The sequence below is a fragment of the Callithrix jacchus genome, chromosome 3, assembly GCF_049354715.1.
Source record: "Callithrix jacchus isolate 240 chromosome 3, calJac240_pri, whole genome shotgun sequence".
In the NCBI taxonomy this organism is placed as follows: Eukaryota; Metazoa; Chordata; class Mammalia; order Primates; family Cebidae; genus Callithrix; species Callithrix jacchus.
The window spans coordinates 159627239-159654768 of NC_133504.1; the positions used below are offsets into that span (position 1 = coordinate 159627239).

General features: G+C 31.9%; 1 long non-coding RNA gene across 7 annotated transcripts in view; it reads right to left on the reverse strand.

Moving 5' to 3' along the window:
• LOC118152331 (uncharacterized) overlaps nt 1-27530 on the reverse strand; it is a 219653-nt gene that overhangs the window by 152440 nt on the left and 39683 nt on the right. For 2 of the 7 annotated variants that reach the window (XR_004741005.3, XR_004741001.3), the window contains one exon: nt 3784-3837. The exons of the other annotated variants lie outside the window; for them this stretch is intronic. This is a non-coding gene — a long non-coding RNA (uncharacterized LOC118152331). The remainder of the gene's footprint in view (nt 1-3783; nt 3838-27530) is intronic. 7 annotated transcript variants of the gene reach the window in all.

The following is a 27530-nucleotide window of genomic DNA, read 5'->3' on the forward strand; positions in this document are numbered from 1 at the left end:
CATATAAATTGTGTATATGTGTGTGTTTGTGTGTGTGTCTGTGTAGAGACAGAGAGATATTTTCCAATAGGATGCAGTTAAATTTATTCTAGGATGAATTGGAAAAATTTGCAATGCAATACTATTGCTTCACCACACTGATTATTTATATGCACAAAAAAAGCTTGTTTTCAGGTCACTTCTAGGAAGAACTTCAAGGGCAAAGAGTAAAAAAAAATGTTTTTTAAAGAATGATGTTCAGTTTTAGACATCTGCAAAGAACTCTTTAAGATTTATATTAAATTACATTGAATGCATTAGTTTGAGATAATCCATGCCTGCTGGTAAGTGCAACCATTTGGAATTTAATTTTGTACCTCAGAATACTGTTTTAATTATGAGACAGTTGTGTCTTTCATTGGCAGGAAGTTTTTAAAATGTTCCATTTTTCCATTATGATCACTGTCATTCAAGTATGCTAGTCTGTATTCTAGTGACTTGAACCTCCCTCATTTCTTTGCACATGACTTTACTTGAGAAGGTATTAGTCATGGAAACACCTTTCATGCTACCAGATAGAATGAAGACCAGGTAGCCACAACTGCATTATTTAGATGGAGGGACATCTCAACAAAAAATCTGATGATTCTAATCCCGTCATGTTCTTCTGTTTTAAATTTAATCAGTACTTTGAGAATGTTTTAATTGAAATAATGAAAAATGGTTTTGTTAAAAAATATCAAACTGGGATTTTGTTCATTTTATTCTTTTATTTGTGAACTACTGCTCTATATCAGGAAATTGAACAGGTACAAGATGCTCATTCTCCTAACAAAATAGGTTTCTGCATTTGTAAAGTGAAATTTCACTTCCCGAATCACATACACAAGATTCTGAGGAAATAAACAGAATTAACTACCCAATTTTTTAACCAACAAACTTCAATTATTATGATGGCAAAATCAAGGCAATCCAAACCCATTTGGGGAACAGAAGAATATCATTTAAATCATTACTCTCTGGTATTTCATTTTTAATAACATATTTACCCAGATTTTATAGTTAAATTTAAAAAAATATGAATCATTCTTGGCATCTCAATAACACCTGTGTCTCAACTCACATTTACAGGATCCTCAACTTACATTGATCCTCACCATCTCAATAACAACTCTGTGCTATATCTCATGTCACACCAAGGAAACTAACACTGTTAAAGGCAGAGTTACTCTCTTAAGATACAGCTTCTAATAACTATACCCAAAACATAAAATTAGATCCAATGATATTTGATCTCTTATGTTTTTGTATTAGAAGGGGAGATTTTACTAAAATCTATACAATGTGATATCTGTTGTTGCTTCATTAACTATATTCTATTTAAGTATATAGGCCATGGATTCTTAAAATATAATACAAATGTGCTTGTATATCTAGAAATGTTATACACATGAGATTAAAATTTTTGAACCATCCATATTTAGGTATTTGTATTTTAAGTGATTAAAATTTGAATAAACAGGGACCTAATTGTAGATACTGAAACTGCTATTTTTCCGGCAAGGCGGGGTGGCTTGTGCCTGTAATCCAAGCGCTTTGGGAGGTTGAGGCAGGTGGATCACTTGAGCCCAGGAGTTCGAGACCAGTCTGGACAACATGGTGAAACCTCCTCTCTACAAAAAGTACAGAAATTAATTGGCTATGGTAAGGCATGCCTGTAGTCCCTCCCAGCTACTCAGCAGGCTGAGGCAGAAGGATTGCTTGAGCCTGGAAAGTAGAGGTCGCAGTGAGCCAAGATTGCACCACTGCACTCCAGCCTGGGTGACACAGTGAGATTCTGTCTTCAAAAAAATAAAAAAATAAAAAATTACTATTATTCCAAGAGTGGATGGATTGTGAGTTTTAATGTTTTGGAGCATATCAACCTACTTCCCTCTGGGGATGAATAGATAAATCTTGTTTAATGTGTAAGATCTTTCTCTTATTAATATTTGGTGTTTCTTATGCAATGTCTATCAAATGTCTATTTCTACTGTGGAGTATTGATAGCAAATCAATAAATTAAGATGGTATTAGCACCAAAATCTACTTCTCAGTATGTGTGGATGAGTGTCCCAGGTAGTCTTCTTTCTCTCCTCTTTCTCCTCCTTCCCTGCATCTTCTTCCACATATTCCTTCTCTTAAGAAATTCCCGAGGTGCAAAATGAGTAAAAAGCTTCTGTAAGCAGTCTGAGTAGAGTCTGTTGATGTTTTGCAAGGACAGGGAACTTGGATTCTTATTAATTGCTTCTTGTCCATTCATCTCTTCTCTCGTAAAACTGTCTTTTTTGTCATCTCTCTACTACTTTGTCTTTTTCTTGCACTGTATATTTTTATTCGAATGTCTTTGTCCGAATTAAGAATCATACTCCTAACAGAAGAGAATTGAAAGATGACCTTCAAAGGTCACTATCAACATTGAGATACCATGGAACACCATCAGAAAATATATTAACTGGGTAAATATCAAGTTTGTATTGGAAGGGTGTCTTTGAATTCTGTTTTAATAGTACATTTGCCTCTCTATATGATCTCTTTGATGTTTATTATTACTAAAGTCTCATATTGTTCTTATCTTAAAATTATCAATGAAGTTTTTATTTATTAATGTATACTAAGAATAAGATAAATTATTTCAAAAATATCAGTGCTAATTCTCGTAGGTATGGATTTGTGGTGATTGTTTGATGTCAAAGTGTCTTCTTTTCCAACAAAATTTTAATCTCTTACAGATACTATTTTTATATATCTATGTTTCCCTAATGTGACATATAGATTTGTTTCATCCACATAAATGTCTTAGATCTATTTTTAAAATAACACTAAAGAACCAGCATGCATGTATTTTTAACCTATTGGAGGTTAATTATGATAGAGTGAAAAGAAAGAAAGGCAGAGAGAAAAGGAGAGAGAATGAGTTAGTATGCTATTTATTTGGCCAGTTTTAGTACCAAATAGTGGTACTCTCTATTGAGTGGTCTTCTCTATTAAGAAGACCATACATTTAATCGTCGTGTATTTTATCTTCAAATACTACTCACATCAGAAGAAGTGTTTGTTTGAAGAGAAAATATACGGTCTTCTTAATTCCTTGGCCCTCGAATACAAGCAAGCCAACATCTTCATTTAGTGCTCAACTCAAAAAAATTATGAGGAAAGTGGCTGTTTAATTTAGTTAAGAATTGTTATTATAGTGCCCAATGCGATGCCTTGCTAACGGATTTCCAAAAACAAGTTTTACTTCATGAGATACTTTCCTAATGTCTATAAATAGCAATTCAATCAAAATGCAACTCCACTTCTCCTTTGATGCATCCGAGTTTGTTTTCTGGAATTTTCATTTTGTTTCATTTAGACTGCAAGTCATTTGGAACAGAGTCTATGTTTTCTGTACCTTTATTACTTCTATAGCACATAAGACTATTATGAGCATGGTTTGTGGCTCAACAAAAATATATAAAAACATATAAATTAATTTTTAAGTAAGTGGGTAGAGCTACTGAAGGGAAGGATTAAAATATTTGCCTTGCAAATGGTTGAGAGAATACGTAATATTTTATTTTTACTAGAACAAAGGCAGGAATAATAATAGAAAATTCTTAGTGAATTTAATTTATATATCCCAATAGCCTATGTTTAATTAGTTACCTTTATAAGTGCTACAATTAACTTCTTATTAAGTGGAAAATATATTAAATATGTATTTCCTGAAGTTAAAAGAGTTCAAGTATATATTTAGTAAGGCTATTTACAAAGTATACATACCATAATATTTCCTTGATACCACCACCTGGATTGTACGAACAGCAACTCCAATGTCTAAGTATAGTAATAAATGATTTTATTAGTGTTTCTCAAATCCGAAGGATTGGTCATTTATTATTATAAACACTGATAAGGTCATTTATTATTATATGATTATAAACACTGATAAGGTCATTTATTATTATATGAAAACATCAATCTCCTCACTTAGCCCTTTGACTTTCATTTTGGCAGTGACTTCCCTCTATGGTGGTAATAATAAAATACCTGCTACTATTTCCAGAACTACCAAACATGTTCCTGTACTGATGCTACTCCACAAGCTGGGGCTAGAGTACTAAAAACTAAGGACTCTAAAGGCCCTATGCAAAATTATGCCTGAGAGAATAGCGAGAAACCTGCTCTTGCAGTATTCCTTCTTTAGTTGGGCATCCATTATCTCTACCCAAGCTCCTCAGCTGCCAGACCATTACCGTGGTACCACTATAGAGTTCTTTGAATAATGATGCTTCTCTCATGCCAATAACAATTATTTTATAATGTTAACCACAGAATGAATGAATAAACGTCATTATTTATGTATATACATCTACATTCATGTACACGATATGGACTGAATGGTCTAAAACATTTAGTAATTTTTGAAATCAATTTTATAAATAGAAATGTCTCATCTATTGTCATACTTCCTAAAAGTATTTTAAATCAAAATTGTATCACTAATAACCTATTCCACAGACTGAAGTTAATGTAATAAATTTAGTTTCAGTGATTCAGTGAACACTACAAATATACCAAATTCCTGTGTGAAGTAAAATTTATCTCACCACATAACGTCACATTATTAATATTGCACATGGTGTGAGACAATCTTAAAATAAGTCTAACATCTGGACTCATCCTTCCTTCCTTCGCTCCTATCTCATAATTAATTGCTTTCCCTCCCCTTCTAAACTTCTCTCCTCATGGGTTTTTATTCCACCTGTCTCTTTGGAAACCTTATTTGGTATAAAAAGGTAACCAAAAGTCTGTAAACAATTCCCTCTTTATCTTTTGAATGCTGGCAAAAAAAAAAAAATGATCTCACTAAAATTTCCTTTTCAACAGGACTTCTTATTCAAAAAAACAAACAAACAAAACGCGATCACAGCTATTAGCAAAGGATAACAAAGAGTTCTTAATTTTTAAGTACCTTTAAGGAAATTTAACTGGTCTCCAGATTTTTTTTTATGAATAGGCATATCTAGTATTTTTTTCTGAAAGTTCTGTTCAATACATGGTAATTTCTTACTTTTTTAAAATATAGTGTTAGGAAAATAAACCTCTATATTTTTCATGTTTTTTTTTTCCATTTTCTCTGTTGACTTTTTCTGGAGCTTCCATTAAGTAATGTTGGACCTTCTTGATGTATTTTCACATTGCTTAACTTTTACCTCATTTTTAAATTCAACTCATATTTTATTGCCTTTTAAATTGCTGCTTCAGCTCCATTATCCTCTACTGTTCTTCTGGGAATCAAAGTATATATTGGTTAGAAATGTTCATATTGTTCCACATTTTGATTGCTCTAATGTTTTCTCTTTCATTTTTAAAATTTTTACTTGTGCGTAGTGTAGTCTGAATCCCTTCTATTGATTAATTTGTAAGTTTAACTGATTCTCTCCTCTGCTTTTTCTACTGATCTCTTAAAACTATTCAAGGAAATTATTCTCATCTAGCTACAGGGTGGTGCTACTAAATGGGACTAGTTCACCTTTTTCCTTTGTAACTTTGGCCCTTTTATCTGCTATAAATATGATTGTGTAGATAGTCTGACTTTTTCTGATTGATTTGGGTGGGAGGAACTCTTTTGCAACTTTCTTTTTTGTTGTTACTAGTAAAAAAAATTTAATAAAATTTAAAATGTAATGTGTGATTACAATATGGAGATAATGAATAGACATGCATAGCATAGATGTTTTTATGCTAAATGAATGAATTCTTATGATTAGAACTAAAATATCCAGTGACTAGTTTATTTTCCTTCCTTCCTCCTTCCTTCCTTTTCTTCTCTCCCTCCTTTCTTCCTCCTTCCTTCCTTCTTTCTTCCTTCCTTCTTTCCTTCCTTCCTTCCTTCCTCCCTCCCTCCCGTCCCCTCCCTTCCTCCCTCCCTTTTTTCCTTCTTTCCTTTCTTCCTTTGCTCCTTTTATTTTTTATTTCTTTTTATTTAACTTTTAAGTTCAAGGGTACATGTGTAGGTTTGTTATATAGGTAAAGCTCAGTAACGCACATTAAAAACCCCACTTAAACTTTCTGCAACCTAACTGGAAGTATTTTGTAATCCTCTTTAATTCATGCTACACAACACATTCATGGCTTTGCAGTTGCTGCTTGTTTTGGGGTGGTGAGGATATGCTATACATCTAAATATTTACAAGGTTAAGACACTTTTAAAACAAAGATCAAGCACTCAGAGAGCACCCATCCTCCTCATTCTTTCTATACAAGTATTTTTTATCTTAATAATACTGCTTACCATTGTTAAAAGTCATCTTGTTCTTGTATTTGATTCCAATCTAACTACAGGAAAGTATAAGCTTCATGAATACAGAAACTCTGTATTTTCTTTATCATTTTATCTTTAGTGGTTAAAATAGCAGTGCCAATAATGGACATTTAGTATGCACTTACCGGTGATAAATAGAATACAGGCAGTATGTGAAAGATATGCATCAGAGAGAAAAGGAATATTTAAAAGCATTAATGTCTACAAAACTAGACAAAAATATTGAAAGAAAAGAAAATGATAGACTAATACCTCCCATAGTCACAAAAATCCTGAACAAAATATAATCAAAATAAATTCGTCAAAATTTAAAAAATGTTAATATATCATGATTAAGTGGGCTCTCTGGTAGAAAAGCTATAATAGTTAACAGTTAAAAAACAATGTAGTTCACCATATATAGAATAAAGTGAAAAACAACATGGTCATTTTAACAGAAAAAAAAAATGCTTGGATAAACTCAATATCCACTCAGGATAAAATTTTCAGGAAATTTGTACTAAAAGAGAATTTTTTTCTCAATGTGATAAAAGAAAACTACAAAACACTATAAACAAAATTATACTTAATTTTTGAAGACTAAATGGAGAATTTTAGTGGAAATTTGTAACTTGATTTAAAAAATTTATATAGAAGGCAACAGGATCTAAAATTGTCAAAGAAATTGTGAAAAAATAACACTGGTTAAAGACTCATATGACCTACTTTCAAGACTTATGACATAACTACAATAAGTAATGGAATTGCAGTATTGAAAAACTATGTAGACACAAGTTTCAATGTAATATATTAGAGCATCAAGAAATAAGTCCACGTGTCCAGTCATTTAATTTTAATAGAGATACAAAGGCAAATCGGTAACGACAAATAGCATTTGGAAAAGTTGGTGCTGAAGCAAATCATACTGAAATAATTGATATCTCTATGCAAAAAAGGATCTTGATCTATATCTCATACCATAATGAATATCTTAAAATGAATTATAAACCAAAATGTACAATGAAAGACTATAAAACTTTTATAAAATAACTAGACTAAAATGTCCATGATTTTGGCTTAGGCAAAGTTTTTAGCATTTTGAGAGGTGATGGAACTGTTCTTTGTATTTTACATATATGTGGCTTACTTATACATCTCATGATAGTAAAAACTGTACTATTACAAGGCTAAATATTATAATACATGTTATACCTCAATAAAAAAATAGACTGTCATCCAGTTTATTTTAAACTCAGGTATAACATGTATTATAAAATTCATGGATTCATATCAGGATTTTTTTTAAAAAAAACTATAAACCTCCCAACAGTCAATACATGGAAAAATGGGTAAGAAAATTGTGATGTATTAATAAAAGAGGATATTTTTCAATAATAAAAATGGATAACCTACCTAAAAATCTGGCCCTAAAATCAATCTACCCAAATTCATAAAAACAGGTGTGTGCATATAAACATTTCCTACTTTTTTTGGCTGACGTTCTAATGAATTTATGAGCTTATTTCAGAAATATTAGCACAGGGTTTCTATGGGAAGAAGTGTTGAGATATACCATCAACCAGAGTTATCAAGTGAGCCTTAAAACTAAGCTAGAAGCAATTAAGCTTAGCTTTTGTGACAATACAAACTCAAGTGTTTGAGAAATTCAACATTTGAATTTCTCTTTATCATTACTCTAAGGCATAAACTTAGGTCTTGCAGATGGCAGAGCTAATTAGGTTACAGAAAGAATTAAACAAAACAAAAGGAACAATCAAAATAAACATCCTTCTAAATAAGTAATTGAAAATATGTTTTTCTATGTCTATTATTTTCCATTATTAATAGTGACAATGGTAACATCAGTACATAATTTCTAATGTGTTTAATATATGGTGCTTGGGTAAGATAGTGAATGATATTTACTTGTTGTAAACTGCTGTTTAATTGCATATAGTAGATTGATAATTTTTTTCTCCATATAGTGGATATGTAAATGATCCTTTATTGGTCCATGAAGAGGCCGGCCACACATCTGATCAGAGAAAAAGTTAAAATACATAAAATTTAAAGTGAAACTAACTAGCACATTAATATTTATCTATAAATATTAACTTTTTTTGTTTGTTTAGGTTAATAGCGTTTATTTCTGAGCCTTTTAGATAATGCAGAAATCACTGGGTTTCTAACTGGGGCACAACAGGTAGCTCTGCTGCTGTTCCTATTTCCCAATATTCACAGCTTTGCCATATGGTTTCAAGTACATCAGGGTCTTTTAAAGGGCACCTTCTAGCCATACAGCCTGTGGTAGGCTCACCACAGCCCTGCAGTCTGCAGATGACTAAGAGGCCTGCTGTTTTCACATCTCCACATGCTCTCAGCACCAGCAGATTTGCAATGCAAGAAGCATTGCTGCAAACCTAGAGAACTGGCTGTTTTCCAAGTCTTTGAATTTACTCCTCTGGATGTATCATTTATGGAAATTGATTCTCTTATTCATGTCTGGGAGGTGCCTAGGAACTCTCTGTGGACGGTAGCCATAGGAATAGCATAGGAGAGGTAAGGAAAGAGGCAGAACAGTTGCATATGTAAGATGAAGAACAAGGAAATGTAAAATTTTCTTTGCAAATGTTAATTCCTTCATCTTATTCAAAAACTCACAACTGCTCAGTATTGGACCAAGGTTTATTGATTATCAATATAGGGTTTCTTTTCTATAACCCACAGCATTGTTATTTGAAGGCATTTCTGCTAAACATCATCATTGCTATTATCTAAGTCACTCTCTCTCCAAGTGGGAGTTTACAGAGACAATAATTTTCCTGAGTCAATTTGACTTGAGCTATTCATATGGGTTTTAAAAATTATAGGTTCTCAGTCTTTGTACATACACATGCAGACTTGTCCAAGAACAAAGAAGAGCAGGGGGCAAGGTGATTGTTAGGAGCACCCAGAAAATCAAAGGTACCTATAATTTCCAAAATGGCCTCCTACCCCCAAATTTTTACATTTATTAAACAAAAAATAATGTAGACATTATATTTGGCACTCAAAATATAGCAATAAAAGGAGGATACATTTTTACTCTTAATAGCTTATTGTCTCAAGAGAAGAAAGATAAATAATGACAATTACATGAAGTCAATTCTAAAAGTGAGGTAAACCCAAAATGCATATAAATTAGCACTCACCTATACTAGAGGGTTCTAGTACATATTCTGATAAAATTAAAATCTTATTTCCTCTCTATTTCCATTATTGAATGAATTATAAAACTCTTGTATTAAAATACTTCAGTCAGCTCCTTCTTTTCATCTCCACTTCCGGTATCCTAGTCAACTCATCATAATTTTTATATGAAGTATACGGTAGTCTCTTAATGTCTCCCTGCACTGACTCTGGCATACACGCCATCTATCTGGTCTATAGGCAATATCTCAAATTGTCTTTTAAACATTTATATGTGATCATAGCACAAATTTGTGTTAAAACATATGAAAATACTTCCTCTGATTAAAAAAACTTTATTTTTATTTTTATTATGGTCTGTAAGCTCCTGCAAAATTACACTCTGGTTTTTATTTCTAGACTAAGCTCACATTATTTTTTTCTCCCTACCAAATTTCTTTCCAACCACTCTGGCTTTCCGTCTACTTTGCTAATGCTCAAAGTTCCAGTTAAATCATTGAAGTGTACAGCTTTTTTTTCTTCTTGCACTTTTAGTAAATCCTTCCCACTCTGATTTTGCTACTGAATTATCATGTCTCAAGTCTTCATTATCTTATTAATTCATTAATTCTAATAAATAAAATTTAGACTACATACTCTTTGCAAACCTTTCCAAAAGGCTAAGGCTAATACATTGCATAGTATTTTGTAATTTTCCCCATAATAGTAATGCTTGTTGTATTACATATTTATGTTATAGTTATCAGTTATAAGCAGTCTGCACCAGAATCTCAGCAACATGCAGGCATATCACTATCTTTCTATTCTTACGTTTTTCTTCACCAGTCATCAACACCTAATATTTTCATACACTCACAACAAATCTTTGTAAAATAAATAAATGTTCCAAAGTATGCAGAATAAACTAAACTGGTAAAAAGAGGAAGAGACACTTCAGAAAGAAAAAGTGCTTATATCAACATTTCTGAAGATTATGGATACAAATATCTGTAAATAGATACAGAAAGCATGAGTAGTAAAATGTGGATCTGAGTGTTAGCAAAGTGCTCATTGGGCCGGGCGCGGGTGGCTCACGACTGTAATCGCAGCACTTTGGGAGGCCGAGGAAGGTGGATCACAAGGTCAAGAGGTGGAGACTATGCTGGCCAACATGGTGAAACACTGTCTTGCCTAAAAATACAAAAATTATCTGGGCGTGGCCGGCGCGGTGGCTCAAGCCTGTAATCCCAGCACCTTGGGAGGCCAAGGCGGGTGGATCATGAGGTCAAGAGATCGAGACTATTTTGGTCGACATGGTGAGACCCCATCTCTACTAAAAATACAAAATATTAGCTGGGCATGGTGGCGCGTGCCTGTAATTCCAGCTACTCGGGAGGCTGAGGCAGGAGAATTGCCTGAACCCAGGAGGCGGAGGTTGCGGTGAGCCGAGATCGCGCCATTGCACTGCAGCCTGGGTAACAAGAGCGAAACTCTGTCTCAAAAAAAAAAAAAAAAAAAATTATCTGGGCGTGGTAGCACACACCTGTAATCCCAGCTACTTGAGAGGTTGAGCCAGAATTGCTTCAACCCGGGAGATGGAGGTTTCCGTGAGCCAAGATCACACCACTGAAAAAAAAAAAAAAAAAAAAAAAAAAAGCCAATTAATGAAGGATGCTTTATTCTATACTAAGGAGTTTGGATTTTATTCTAAAGTAAATCGGAACTAAATGTCAGATGTTATAATTTTAATTTGGAAAGGTACATGTTTTAGATACTAAGGTACTAAATATGTTAGAAGTAGCAAGATTTGAAACGTTAATTAGTGTTAGAAATCAAAAGACAACGGATGGTAAAAGAAAGTAGAAAATCTAAGATTATCCATGCCATTCTGAATTGAAATCTTGATGTAGTTTTTAGTTCTTTTAGGGATTTAAGCATTCCAAAATGATTCTAATTATAAAACAGGTATATATATATATATATATATATATATATATATATATATAAATTTTAAAATTACACACATATATATACCAAAATATATATATATATGAATTTTAAAAAAGATATTTGACCCTGTATACTTATTATCTAAAGGTATATTTTTCTCTTACAATTTATAGTAAGAGAAAAATATACCTTTACCTTGCATTCACCCCTCAATGATTTCTATGTAATTTTCTAATCACTACTAGTGAAAATGCACCTGTCAAAGGTATTAACATCACTCTTATAACAAATCTAATAACCATTTTTAGCCCTCCTTTTATAATTTGATTTCTTTTCAAATTTTCAGAATTTCCACTGTTAGAAATAAAAATAAAAAAGATTCTGCAAAGGCAATTACTAATGAGTAATCAGAGAATGAAGCCACCCAGGAAATCTAAAGTTGCAAAAACTTGGAAAAGTTGACAATGTCAGTTGCTAAACATGCCAAGGGATGATGGAAAATACTTGACTAATATGTCATTAGTGAACACCACAGGTTAGTGTCAGGGATCTGCTGGGATAGATAAGTGGAAAATTAACAAGTAAATACAGTAAATGTGGACAAATTGATTTGAAAGCTAGGCACTAAATGGAAGGTTGATATGAGTAATAGCTAGATACTCAGAACTAGAGTTGACGGTAAGACATTCACTGTGGCTATATTTATTATTATTTTGCTTTTACTCTTTCTTGTCCAAAACAGAAGAAAAAATGAAAGAGCAGATGAAGAAATTCCCTGAGGAAACAGAAACCAGTTAGGTCAGAGAGTAGATACAGACCTTCAATAAGACAAGGAACTCTGTTTCCACTAAATTGTAAGCAAGGAAGCATGATGAAACATGTAGGTAAAATTTTGAGGTGTAGACAGCAGTAAGGTGAAGTTTCTCAACGCTCTGTTTTGCAAGGGAATTAGAACATGAATATATATTTTGAGAAATGAGTTATAAGAATAAACCTGGAAGCTAGAAATAGGAATTTTTTTAGGAAAATATGAAAATTTCAAGACAGTATTCAGATGTTATTGCAGTTCAAAGTGTATTTTTTTTTTAATAGCAGTGATCAGTGTTTTCTGTACAAAAGGAAAGTCATATGGTATTGTTGAGCTCAGAGTCAGGTTTGCCTACATAGAAATAATAGTGAAAGAGATAAGGCTTATGTGATAGATAATGGGCAGGTTAAAATAGGGAAGGAGGGAAATAGACTTAATCTTTAAAGAAAATATATATTAAGTAAAAATTCATTTTAATTTGGTCTGAAATCAGGAATTATAGGGAATTGATGGAGTAGAGAAAAAATATATTAGTTTATAATCAGGAGTTAGATATTGAATCATGTATTTTCTAAATTTAAGAAATTTCTACATATAATCATTTTATATGGTGTAGAATATAGTTTCGATATCTAGGAAATATGTGTTAGTAATTGAGATCAATCCCTCAATTGATTGTGGTGCATTTTATAGAAAGTTATTTAGTAATAGCTGTTGTGGATATTTGCCATTTATAAAATATTATAAAGATACAAACTTTTCTTTAAGTACATTTGAAATTTTGTAATGAAATATTTTAATATCAATTAGCACAAAATAATTAATATGTATATTTAATGGACTAATTATTCCAATAAAGTGTTAACAAATATTTATTATTATTTTTATTTTATTTTATTTTGAGACGGAGTTTCGCTCTTGTTACCCAGGCTGGAGTGTAATGGCGCAATCTCAGCTCACCGCAACCTCCGCCTCCTGGGTTCAGGCAATTCTCCTGCCTCAGCCTCCTGAGTAGCTGGGATTACAGGCACGTGCCACCATGCCCAGCTAATTATTTGTATCTTTAGTAAAGACGGGGTTTCACCATGTTGACCAGGATGGTCTCGATCTCTTGATCTCGTGATCCACCCGCCTTGGCCTCCCAAAGTGCTGGGATTACAGGCGTGAGCCACCGCGCCCGGGTTAACAAATATTTATTATACGACAAGAAATTTATGATAGTATTGCAAGCAACATAAATATATGAAAATGAAGACACATATCTGTTAAAGAAACATCAGTAATATTTCAAAAGTTAGTCATTTTAAAACAAAGATAATGAAAATGTTCAGCTGCAAGAGCTGTTTTTATATATGACTTTGTTACTCGTGAACTTTTTATTCAGATCAAGCGATTCCTCTAAATTACTTTTGCTAATTTTTAATTTCAAGTTTTCTTCTGGATATTTAAAAATTGAACTAGAATGTATTAGTGTATAAGATCTGTTAACAGAAATACAAAGTCAAAATCGTTAAATTACGCAAGAGGATGTCATCAATTACTTCTGTAGTAATTCACTTACTGCCAATGATGGCTCAAAGTTTTTCACCAAATTCATGACTTAAAATAAACTTAGAAGTTCATCCTGCCAAAGATGAAACATCTGACATGAAAATAAATTTGCAATTATAATTCAGTTTCATAAATCAATATTCTAGATTAAATTACCTAGGTTTATAAATTACTATGTATATAAATTTGACCAAAGCACGGTATCACAGTTAAAGCAACATTCTGATTAAACATCTGTCAAGCAGGGATATACATGGAATTGGTTGTGGTGAAAATATAATATATATTGGACTCTATACTTTTCAAATTTTCAAATATTTTAAAATATTCACAAAATAAGTGCATTTTATTTATAGATTACACACAGACACATACAAATCTGATGTTGAATGCGAAAAATATTTCAAGCATAGCAATATGCAGCTATTCTTTTCACAGCTTATCAATTTAAAACATCTGTGCTTCTGAGGAACTATTTAATTATCAAAGTAAGAGCCCTCCTATGATACTAAACTAGTATCGTAGTTTAGTCTTATAAATTATGATTACATTTCTGAAGTAGTTGGAAATGGCTCTTCATAGTGAATAATGAATTAGAAGCAATAACAAAAACAAAATCACCTTTGAAGTTTTCAGACAATTGAAATTATTTAAAATAAGTCTCCTGAAACAGAAGGACATAAAAATCTATTCTTTCAAATAAGGAGGATGAAATACATTAAATAATGACAGGGATCAAGTGGTGTACAATATTTGATTTTAAAATTTTACAAGAGTTTTTAAAAATATGTGAACTTGTGGAAACAATCTTTTGATGGGTTTTCATTTTAAATTTTATAAATTTATGCTCTATGAACAGTAAGTCATTCTATAAACAAAAGATTCAAAAATTATCTATTTGTATATTTATTATTCCTTTTCATAGTCAAAAGTATGCATACATAGATAATAAATTACATATTCATAACGCTGTTGGTGACATAATAGCTAATAATACTGGATCAAAATATGAAATTGAGACATGACAGAACATACAGGAACAAGACAGAAAGAGCCTGTTTTTAATTTAGATGAGTCATGGTAACTACCACCGAGTAAGCACATACCAGCATTACTGAATTTACTCCTCACATCAACCCAAAGAAATTCATATTTCCATTTGATAAGTGTGTAACCAAGTTTACACAGAAGTCAGTTGGTATAAGCTTAGAGAGACAAGAAAGTATGAATTCTGCTGTAAACTGTCCATAGAGACTTGTCGTTGTGATATTACTAACTGATGGTTTTGTCAGTCTGTCCAATGTACAGCAGTTATCTATTACTTATTTGGGGCTATAAGGCCTTATACCTTCAAAAAGAGAAAAATAGACTGGGTACAGTGACTCATGCCTGTAATCTCAGCATTCTGGGAGGCCAAGACGGGCAGATCACCTGAGGACAGGAGTTCAAGACCAGCCTCATTCAACTTGGTGAAACCCTATCTCTATGAAAAATACAACAAAATGAGCCAGGCACAGTTGTGAGCACCTGTAATCCCAGTTACTTGAGAGGCTGAGGCAGGAGAATCACTTAATTCCTGAAGTCGGAGGTTGCAGTGAGGCAAGATGGCACCAGTACACTTCAGCCTGGGTGACAGAGTAAGACACCATCTTAAAAAATAAAAAGGAAAAAATATGTTTGTGTATATTTTTTCACAACCAATTTATCCAAAATTTTGTCAGTGTTTTTCATATACCATGTTTTAGTCCGATCAATATATTTGTGACGCATGAACAAAAGAATAAGTAAATAAATTACAGAATCAATTCAGCTTAATAATTGATGAGAATTCATTGAAGCAGAGGAGGAGATTCGTACTTTACATTTCCACCAACAACATGTAAGAGTTTTCTTTTCTACAACTTCAACAACTCTTAGCTTTTGAGTTCTGAAACTATGAAACTACTGGAAGAAAACATAAGGAAAATGCTTCATTACATTGGTATAGGCAAGAATTTTAACAACCCTGCATGATCTGCACATGTATCCTAGAACCTAAAGTACAATTAAAAAAAAAAATTTGTTGGATAAGACCTCAAAACTACAGGCAACAAAAGTGAAATTGAATAAATAGGATTGCCTGAAACTAAAAAGCAGTAAAAATAATCAACAGAGTGAAGAGGCAACATACAGAATGGGAGAAAATATTCACAAACCATAAATCTGACAACAAAATATGTGGGAAACTCAACTCAGTAGACAAAAAAAAAAAAAAAAAAAACCTGATTTTAAAAAGGAGCAAAAAAACCTGCATAGATACTTATCTATTGAGGACATACAAATGGCCAAAAAGGATATTAAAAAACACTTCAACATTACAACATCAGGGAAATGCAAATTAAAACCACAATAAAATATCACCTCACTCTAGTATAAAATTACTCTTATCAAAAAGACAAAATAACTTTCTTAATGAAATGAATATTTTATTTTGACATTTGTTTATTAAGAAAAAAACTGAAAGGTTCTGAAAATTAAGGAATCCAGAAATATGTTTATAAAGTTATGTAGGGTTTTGTAAATATTTCTTTTTGGGGAAATGTGTTGATATACTTATTCAGGGCTTTATAAAAATATCCTTTTTAAATTTTTATTTTATTTTAAATTGAAAATAATAATTTCATCAGATCTACTATTTGATAGCACAATAGGGTTACCATAATCAATAATACCTTTATAGTACATTTTAAAATAACTGAAAGAGGATAATTGGATTGTTTGTAACACAAACAATAAATGCCTGAGGGGATGAATACTCCATTCTCCAAGATGTGATTGTTACACATTGCATGCCTGTATCAAAACATCTCATGAATCCCATCATAGAGGCACCTATCATGTACCCACAAAATTAAAAAGAAATATAAAAGAAAATTATATTTGCATACATTTATGGACTACAATGTGATGTTATGATACATGTATTCATTGTGGCATGATTAAATCGAGCAAATTAATGCAACCACTGCCTCACATCTTTAGCTTTTCCTTGTAGTGAGAACATTTAAAAATCTCCTTTTTCAGTAAGTTTGAAATATATATTGTTATTAACTATAGTTTCCATGCTACGTGATAGATCACTGGAACTTATTCCTCCTGTCTAATTGAAACTTTGTACCCTTTAGCTGGACATGTCTCCTTTTCTTCTATCCTCCCAATCCCTATGGTAATTGTCTTTCTACTACTACTTCCTTAGATTTCACATGTAAATGAGATAAACATGGTACTTGTCTTCTGTGCTTGTTTTATACCACTTAGCACTATGGCCTTAAATACATCCATGTTGTTGTAATTGACAGAATTTCCTCTTTTCTAAAAAGGCTGAAGATATTCCTTGTGAAACTTATCCATTTATCCATTGATGGGTATTTAGATTGTTTCCATATTTTCACTGCTGTGAGTAGTGCTGCAATGAACATGGGGATGTTTTCGATGTACTGATTTCAGTTTTTTGGCTATGTACCCAAAAGTGAGAGTGCTGTATCATATGCTGATTCTCTGCTTAGTTTTTGAGAAACCTCCATACTGTTTTTGGGAGGCCGAGGTGGGTGGATTACCTAAGGTCAGGAGTTCAAGACCAGGCTAGCCAATATGGTGAAACATTATCTCTACTAAAAATATCAAAAATCAGCTGGGCACGGTGGTGGACACCTGTAATCCCAGTTACTTGGAATACTGAGACAGAAGAATCACTTGAACACAGGAGGCAGAGGTTACAGTGAGCAGAAATTGCACCATTGCACTCCAGCCTGGGCAAAAAGAGTGAAACTCTATCTCAAAAAACAAAAAAATGTCTATAGTGGTTTACATATTTTTGATCGCAGCCACTCTAACAAGTAAGAAGTAGTAGCTCATAATGGTTTTAATTTGAATTTTCCTAGTAACTGGTGATTTGGAGCATCTTTTCATGTCTCTACTAGCCATATATATGTCTTCTTTTGAGAAATTTCTATGCAGGTCCCTTGATCATTTTTAAATTTGGTTATTTTGTTTCTTGTTATTGGGTACTTTGTGTCCTTTACGTATTTTCAATATTAGACCATTATCTGATGTATGATTTTCAAATATATTCTCCCAAATATATAGTTTGTTTCTTCACTTTGTTAGTTGTTTCTGTTGCTATGCAGAAGCATTTTAGCGTGACATAATTTGTCTATCCCTACTTTTGCTGCCTGTGCTTCTTGGGTGATATCCAGGAAATCATTGGTGAAACCAACTTTGTGGAGCATTTTCTCTGTTTTCTTCTAGTAGTTTTAGAGTTTCAGGTCTTATATTTTAATCAATTTTAAGTTAATTCTTAGCAGTAAAATGAGCTTCAAATTGTATTCTTTTGCATGTGAATAGCCAATTTTCCCAACACCATTTATTAAAGAGACTCATCTTTCCCTATTGTGTGTTCTTGGCACCTTTGCCAAAAATAAATTGACAGTATATATGTTAGTTTATTTCTGGGCTCACTGTCTTATTCCTTTTTTTTTTTTTTTTTTTTTTTTGAGACGGAGTTTCGCTCTTGTTATTCAGGCTGGAGTGCAATGGCACAATCTCGGCTCACTGCAACCTCCACCTCCTGGGTTCAGGCAATTCTCCTTCTCAGCCTCCTGAGTAGCTGGGATTACAGGCATGCGCCACCATGCCCAGCTAATTTTTTTGTATTTTTAGTAGAGACAGGGTTTCACCATGTTGACCAGGATGGTCTCGATCTCTTGACCTCATGATCTGCCCGCTTTGGCCTCCCAAAGTGCTGGGATTGTGTCAGCCACTATGCCTAGCCCTCTTATTCCATTTGTCAATGTTTGTGTTTTTATGCCAGTATAAGGTTGTTTTGATTACTAGAGCTTTGTACTTTATTTCAGGTAGTGGGTTGCCTCCAGAAATACAAGATCAAAAAAAATTAAGAGTTAGTTTTCCAGAAAAGCTTAACAAAATTGAGTAACCCTTAGCTACATTTATTAAGAAGAAAAGAGAGAAGACTCAAATAAATGAAATCAGAAATAAATGGAGACATGACAACTGATAACGCATATGTCCAAAAATCGTAAGAGATTACTGTGGACAATTAAATGCTAAAAAATTAGAAAATGTAGAATGGATATAATTCTAAAAATATATAACCTACCAAGACAGAATTATAAATAAATCAAAAATCCAAATTAACCAAAAATGAGTTAGAAAACTGAATGAGTTATAAAATTTCCCATCGAAGAAGAGTCATGACCAGATTTATTCATGACTGAATTCTACCAAAGATGTAAAGGAAAATTAATATCAATTCTTTTCAAATTCTTGCAAAAAAACTAAAAAGTAAAGGACATTTCTAAATTCACAAGGCCAGCATTACCCTCATACCAAAGACAGACAGACACTACAAGAAAATAAATCTGAAAACCAATATCCTTATAAATGTATCCTTTTAATTACTGTTATGACTATTATAATTGTCGTTGTCTTTTATTTTCCTTATATGTTCTATTTCAATATTCAGTGTTTCATAAGTAACCTAAGATCTTTTAGCATGCAGATAATCTTTTTGAAAATGTATCTTTTTTTTTTTTTAACTTATAACTCACTGACAGGAAACCAAATCATTTTCTGTTTAATCATTAAGTCTTCCTGTCTAAGCAACCAGTGCAGACCAAGTTCAAGTAATACAGCTTATAATAAGAAATTTGTAATTGATGCAATGCAAACTCTCTCCTACCTAACTTGGTCCAAAAGTAATATATTCTACTTTTTGATTATCACATGATGAAGTTACTTTATATCTATCTTCAGACTAAGCTCTGGGTAAATATAGAACTAGCAAAACTTCTTTTATTTCACTCTTTTTAGAAAGGAATTACTGAAAAATTTGAAAACTGCATGAAGAGAAAATCATCTCCGGGCCTCTATGCAGTAGTTTTAAGGAATTGAATGGCAATTACAAAAACTAAATCAAAATTATTTTGAGTTTGTCAGGAGACAAGAGAATAAAAAGCAGTAGAGGATTATAACATTATCTGTTTGTACATTTCTAGATATGGTCTTAGTTGGAATACATGGGCTTAATTTTGGCTGAGATGTTCAAACCATGTGCTACTTTGTACTGAAGATACATCAGAAATGTATCTGTTTTTTTCTTTTCAAATATACATCAAATTGTTCAAATTAGACAAAGGAAAAGAACTTCCATTATTGATTTAGGTATTTTGCATGTATACATCATTTTAGTGAATATAGTATTAATGCATGTACCTTTTTATTAAAAGTATCTTACTGTTTATTCAGTACAAAATGCAAAACCAGATAAGCAACCCTCATTTCCCACAAAAATGTGTTGATTCTATTGAAGTTCACAGGATGTTGTTCTTTTAAGTATTTTAATAAAAGTAATATGTCTTAGGGTTACATCAGCTAAGAGGTAGAGTGGTTATCTAATGACGCACTGGCTCTGTTCTCATACAGTTTTATATTTAACATAAAGCAGTGTGAAATATTATCAGAAGAGTATTTTAATTATGAAAAACGCAATTTTCAAAATTAAAGTACATATAAGCAATTCATACCCTCTCCATTAATATATAACTTTTATATGCTTACAATGGCAGAATAAATTTTTGTTTGATATCTATATTAATGTTCTGTTAATTTTTTGAGATTATTTCAAAACGTTTATGATTTTAAAAGTGATGGAATTATAATTTTAATACTAGTGTTGACACTGATAATATATTGAAAATAAGTAAACAATAATGCCTGTTATAATTGCTTTCACATTTGATCTGGAATACAGGTGGAAGACCTCAAATATAATAACCAAAGAAAACAGAAAAATACTGACTGAACTTCCAATAATTCTTCCACTAACAGTAAAAACGGACTATCGGTTTAAACCTTTTCTCTACATACATTCTCAGGTAGGAAGCCTATGCCCCACATTTCACTAATGATGTTATCCATTTCATTCATCTAATGTCACACTCTCAATGCTAGAATCAAAGACATATAATCATCAAATAGGTCTTTGGTCTTTGTTATTCAAAAATCAATGGAAAATCATTAATGCCTAAAATATAATAAGTCTCTTGCTTTTTTAATCCACTTCTCTTTATAGTATTCCTTAGATTTCTCTGTTTTAAAAGTTAGCATTTGTATCTGGTATGGGGGAAGTTGGGTTTTATTTAATGTTTTTAATTTTTAATTTTTAGGTACATAGCATGTGTATTTATGGGGTACATGAGATGTTTTGATAAAGTCATGCAATAAGTAATAATAAAATAATGGAGTGTGGAGTTTCCATTTCCTCAAGCAATTATCTTGTGTGTCATATCCAGTCCAACTATACTATTTTAATTGTTTTAAAATGTACTTGATATGTTATAGTTAGGTAAAGAATACAATTTAAATACTCTTAACAACTTCACAGACTTCCTTTACATAGCTAAGGCTAAGTGTAATTGAACATCATTAAAAAGTCATTCTAATACATTAAACATTTGGTATTATGCTTTTGAGATACTGCAACCAAAATTACACTCAGTATTTCACATGTACAAACACCATGTTATATCCAAAAATGAGTGAGCTTTCTTCTTCCTATCCTCTTTTTCATCATTTTTATCTTTTGGATTAAAGTTTTGTGCAGAGTCAGTTATAATAATTTATCTTTTTGGATAACCTATAATGATTACTAGATTAAAAGTTATCTCATTCTGTCTCCAAAGCTGGAGTATAGTGGCACAATCTCAGCTCACTGCAACCTCTGCCTCCACAGTTCCAGTGATACTCCTGCCTCAGCCTCCCAACGAGCTGAGACTACAGGCATGCACCACCACCTCTGGCTAATTTTTTGTATTTTTGGTAGAGACAGGTTTTCACCATGTTGGCCTGGCTGGTCTCAAACTTCTGACCTTAAGTTATCCACCCACCTCGGCCTCCCAAAGTGCTGGAATTCTGGGTGTGAGCCACTGTGCCCTGAACAATTAAAAATTTTAACTTGAAAACTGGAAAACTATAACTCAGAAAATATAATCATATAAATTATTAATTGGTAGTTGATTGGCAGATACCAGTTGTAATCCCAATATAACTTAAAGTATTTTGTCACCTGAATTTAAAACATGGGGAGATATATATCCTCCATTAGCTATTTTCTTTACTCTTCTTTTTGACAGGTAAAATTTTATAACTTACACCCAGGGAAATCTTTAAAAATATGGTCTGTGATGTATCCTGTTACTTAGGCCAAGTGAAAAAACAGTATTATGAAATTTGTGTTGTAGGAATATGACTCACAACATTTAGAAATGTTAGTAAAGTTTAACAAATTTTATTAAAAGGAACTGGACTATGCTTATAAGCCTATGATAGTTCCCCATGTTCCTGAAGTTAAGGAGATGAGAGATCCTAAGAAATCAGTAAAATGTTGAGTTTGCTCTAGAAGGAAGCATAAATTTTAATGCCCATGCATGAACAAAAAGTAAGTTATCAGAGACTAGTTACAATACTATGGGGTGATCAGAATAGGCCTCATCAAAATGATGCCTTTTGAGCAAAAACTAGTTAATAAAGAAATTATCAAGAAGACATCTTGAAAATTTTACAGGCTGAGTGATAATATATGCAAATGTTACATTATAGAGTGAGGAAATTGTAAAAGCATGATTAGTGGTGAGATTATACAGAAAATAACAAAGCCATTGTAAACTCAGACAGGTAAATCAGTTCTCCAGCAAGAGACAAACACACTTGTTACTTACAGAATTTATGATGGGAAAATGCATCTTTTAAGGATAAATATTCTGGTATAGTATTTCATGTTTACTTAGAGTGCAATGTATTTCACTTACATGGCTCAGTAAATTCAAGATAAGAAATTAATTTTTTTTTACAATGTCACAGGCAGAGTGACCTTTGTTATTGTAGAATAGGAGGTCATCTCAAAAAGCAATTTTAAAACTGGGGGAAAAATTAAGAAAAGCACCCACATGTTGCAGGCATCTGGGAATTAACCAAATGCATACAATAAATTGAGAAGCATTTATTCACAATGATTGTTGGTGTTCCTACCCAGGCTATTACTATCACCCACAAATTGGTCAGCAATTCTATAAGGCAGCACCCTACTCGCTGAAGGAAATAACTTAATTAGGAACAGAAAATAGCATATTCACTCCCAGCAGTTATGTCCATGAAATTATCAATTTCAGTAGCAAATGAAGAGAGAAAGTTTAGTAGACAAGCCAGTTTATTCTTGTATTCTAGCCAGGAGGAGCAATGGTACACTAAAATTGCTGAATTTTTTAAAGGAAGATTTTATAGATGAGGCAGAGTGGCTTGATAATGTATCTATAGTTCCCTGACTGACTTGATTGCTGCAGCAAGTGAAGACCAAAACAGACGACCCAAGCTGTTAAGCTCTCTACATATTATTTTGGCTGTCAAAAAAACTGTGATGATGCATAGAGGAGAGAAAGAGTCCAGCCAAGATTGTGCCACTGTACTCTTGACTAGGTGACAGAGAAAGAACCTGTCAAAAAAAAAAAAAAAAAAAAAAGCAGAAACATCAGCAGTCACACACCAGAATGGAATCAGATTGTACAGATTTAGCTTAAAAAGTAACAACTTACTAAATAAATAATGAAATAAAACAAAAATAGCATAAACTTTGGGAGAAACATTGAGAATCTAGAATTCCTACAATATAATATTGAAAATGTTTTGTTTTTCTAATCAAGAGACACGAAAATAGAAAAGTTAGTCACAATGTGGAAGGGGCAGTCTGTCAATACAAATCTCTCTGAATGTACTCAGATGTTGGATTTATTATAGTATGCAACAAATTCAAAGCACCTATTAAATAATTTATGTATTAGAGAAAGTATAATGATAGTTATTTAAAAAATAGAAAATATCAACAAATGAATAGTGATTACATGTGATAATCAAATAGTTATTCTGAAGTTAAAAAACTAAATAACCGAAATAAAGTTTACTAGAGTGACACAACAACATATTTGAGCTTACAAATGAAGAATTAAGCAAATATAAATGTAGATTAATAGAAGCTATCCAGGGAGAGAAGTAAAGATAAAACTGTACAGAAAAGCAATATTAAGCCTACTGATATATATGTAATGTGAGTCCCAGGAGAATAAAAAGATAAGAGAAAAAAATATTTAATCATATGTTGCCTAAACCTTCTGAAATTTAATGGAAAAAAATTATACACATTTCCAACTTTAATGAATTACAAATAAGACAACCAGAAAGACAACCATACCTGGATACAACATAGTCAAACTGTTGAGAGCAAAGACAAGCAGACCATCTTGAAAGCAGTAAGAGAAAATGACTCATTATGTAAGGAGAGAAATCTATACAATTAACACTTATTTTTGATATAAAGCAAAGGAAGTTACAATGTATTGAAATTGCATTAAGTTTCAAATGCTGAAAGAGAAAAGCAAGCAAACAAGCACGAATTCTATAACTAGGAAAACTGCTATGGAAAAACACATGGTGAAATGAACGCATTCCTAGAAACATGATGATAAAGAGAATTAATTACTAGCATAATATGTCTTTGAATAAATTCTTAAGGAAGTCCTTCAAACTGAAAAGAAATAATACTGGCAGCTAACTCACACTCATAGGAAGAAATAAAAGCAGCTAGAAATTTTGGTAAATTTAAAATTATTTTTAAATATATTTTCTCTTAGCTTCTTTTACCATTACAAGGTTATATAAAGCAATTATAACATTGAGTTGTCATGTCTATTGCACATAGAGAGGTGCATACGAAAACCATAAGAGAAAATAGGGGAGATAAAATGCAGGTATATTGAAAAAAGTTTTTTAATCTTCAAAAATTAGCTAAGTATTGATCGATATGTATCTGTCCATCTGTGTGTATATCTATACATACATTCATACATACTACACTCACAAACAAAAAAAAATTCAACACGGTGCTCATATTAAAAATTTAATTTCAGGTGTATTAAAGATACATAAGATAATAACTTTAAACTGCTGTTTATCTGTTAAATATGTTATTATATATAATACAGGCAAAATTCTAATTAAAATTTTAATTAACAAACTTTTTCTAATTCACCTTAATTGACATACATTTTTCTAGATGCTTAGCATACAATAATAAATATTACCGACAAATATTCCTCTGTCATGTGGCTTAGAGTCTCATGGGTTTAACAATACACATACAATCAAATGAATGCAGTACACAATGTTACACAGCATAATCAAAATTTTAAATGATATGAGATACTACAAACAAAATAGAAAAACAAATTATACACTGAAAGAAGGTATATAGTACATACATAACCGAAAGAGGATTTTACTCCAGAATATGTAAAACAGATTCTTATATCAATGAGAACAATAAAATATACCAAGATAAATATTAGAAAGTCTGTTAAGAGAAAATTTGAATGACCAATAAACAAATGAAAGATACTCGAACTAATCATTTATTTTCAAAACTTTCTTAAAACAACACTGAAAAATAATTTACACCCATAGGATTATAAATTTTTTAAAATTTGGCTAATATGGTATTAAAAATTTTAAATACGAAAAATGGGGCAAGAAGAACACTATACTACTTTCTGATAGTATAAGTTCAAGAGAAATGGGCAATGCCTAACAAAATTAAAAATGGACAGAAATTATTCTCAATAATTTACTCGGAAAAAAATGCTTGTATTTGTACAGAAGGAAATATAGCCACTAGTGATTAGGCAACACTTGTGTGTAATTGTGAAAATGCTAAAACATCCTAAAAATTCAATTCGGTGGTAAAAGAAAAATCAACGCAGCTAATTCATATTAGGGAATATTGCACAGTAATTGATTAACTGATTAATGCACTAGAGCTATGTAATTCTCAAAACCATCATGTTAAACGAGAAAGGAAGAATGCTTTATAAAGGTAAAGAAATGTCATTATTTGACTTTTATAAATACACAAAACCAATCCCTTAGGTTATTTCTGTATGAATATGTGAGCAATTATATATATATGTACAGACTAGATCTAATATATCTGAATGTTCACACTAAATAGAGGTTAGTGCCATAGAAAGAGAAGTAACCTATGGAACTTGGCCAGAAACTGGGCTTTTCACACACACACACACAAAATGCTATGAATCTGATAAGTAAAATTGCTAACATCTTCCAAAATTTGTGTTAAAAATCTTAATTGTGCTTTGTATTTTTTTTGTTTTGTTTTGTGGGTTCTTAAATAATTGTGTAATAATTTTACTGCTAAAATATAAAATTCTGTTAACTTGGAATTCATTTTTTTTTTTAGAGGTGTCTTGCTCTGTCACCCAGGCTGGAATGCAGTGGCACAATCTCAACTCACTGCAACCTCCACTTCCTGGATTCAAGTGATTATCCTGCCTTGGCCTCTTGAGTAAGTAGCTGGGATTACAGGTGCATGTAACCACGTCCAGCTAAGTTTTGTATTTTCAGTAGAGACAGGGTTTCACCATGTTGTCTGAGCTGATCTCAAACCCCTGACCTCAGGTGATCTGCCCCCTGGGCTTCCCAGTGTGCTGGAATTACAGGCATGAGCCACCACACCTGACCTAAATGCAAATTTTAAAAACATATGATTCAGAATGTCATAGTAAAAATAATGATACACAAAATTAAAGCTCAAAATAATAAGTTAAAGGTTTTCTTCTAAATACTAAGTACTGCTCTCCCATCAGTGCACTTCATTGTTTATTTAGAGATCAGTTACTACTTGACAGAACCCAGGGATGAAAGAAAAACCATCTTGTATTTCTGTTCAAGAGCCTATTAATTAGCAAACAGAGATCTGAGAAACTGTAATCAAAATATAAAGAGACATCAATAATTAAAGAATAATCCTAAAAGAAAATAATCCATCTTCAAAAGTAGGCCAATATGAAAATACACACACTCGTGCACACACACACACACTTAAATCTAGTTTACATGCTATCTACCTCTTTTGAAAACAGCTGGAAACCTCATAAAAACTTAATGTAATTTTACTGTGAAACAATGTTTTATTAAGTATTTAATTTTCAACATAAAACTTTTGGAAAACTTGTGTTATTTCTTATTAAAACAAAACTTTCTTAAATTTTTTGCCATCCCAATTCTGCGTGTTATCCAAAATACTTTGTTTATGCCAATACTAATTTTGTAAAATATATAATTTTTCATTTTATAGAAACTATATTTTAAAAATTTAGTGTTGCTGAATTGTTTTGATAAATACAAAGACAAAATTCTCTAAGTCTATAATATAGTAAAAATCTAAGGGTCTGATCATAAGCATGTTGTGAACATTAAGATAGTGAACAAGCCCAAGAAATATTTTGTTTATAACATGTCCATAAAAATATAGTCTTCAAGTTTTACCTCAAAATAAATGTGGGGTTGGTAAGTAAAGCTTTAAAAACAGTAAATGTCAATTGCTATTTCTAATAATACTAGGCTTTACATACAGAAGAATATAGTAGAATAAATCAGAACAAATAGTTAATAAGGATTAAAATAATATTTGAATCCAGTGTTCTTATTTAATATTCTTTTAAGTAGTATGATACTTAATGTAACATTCTATAGGGACTTCATTTTATTATTTTAGGAAATAAATTTTGTATCTTTCCACATCAATTTTGTCTTATGATATTAGAAAACTTCATAGGGCAACCCTTC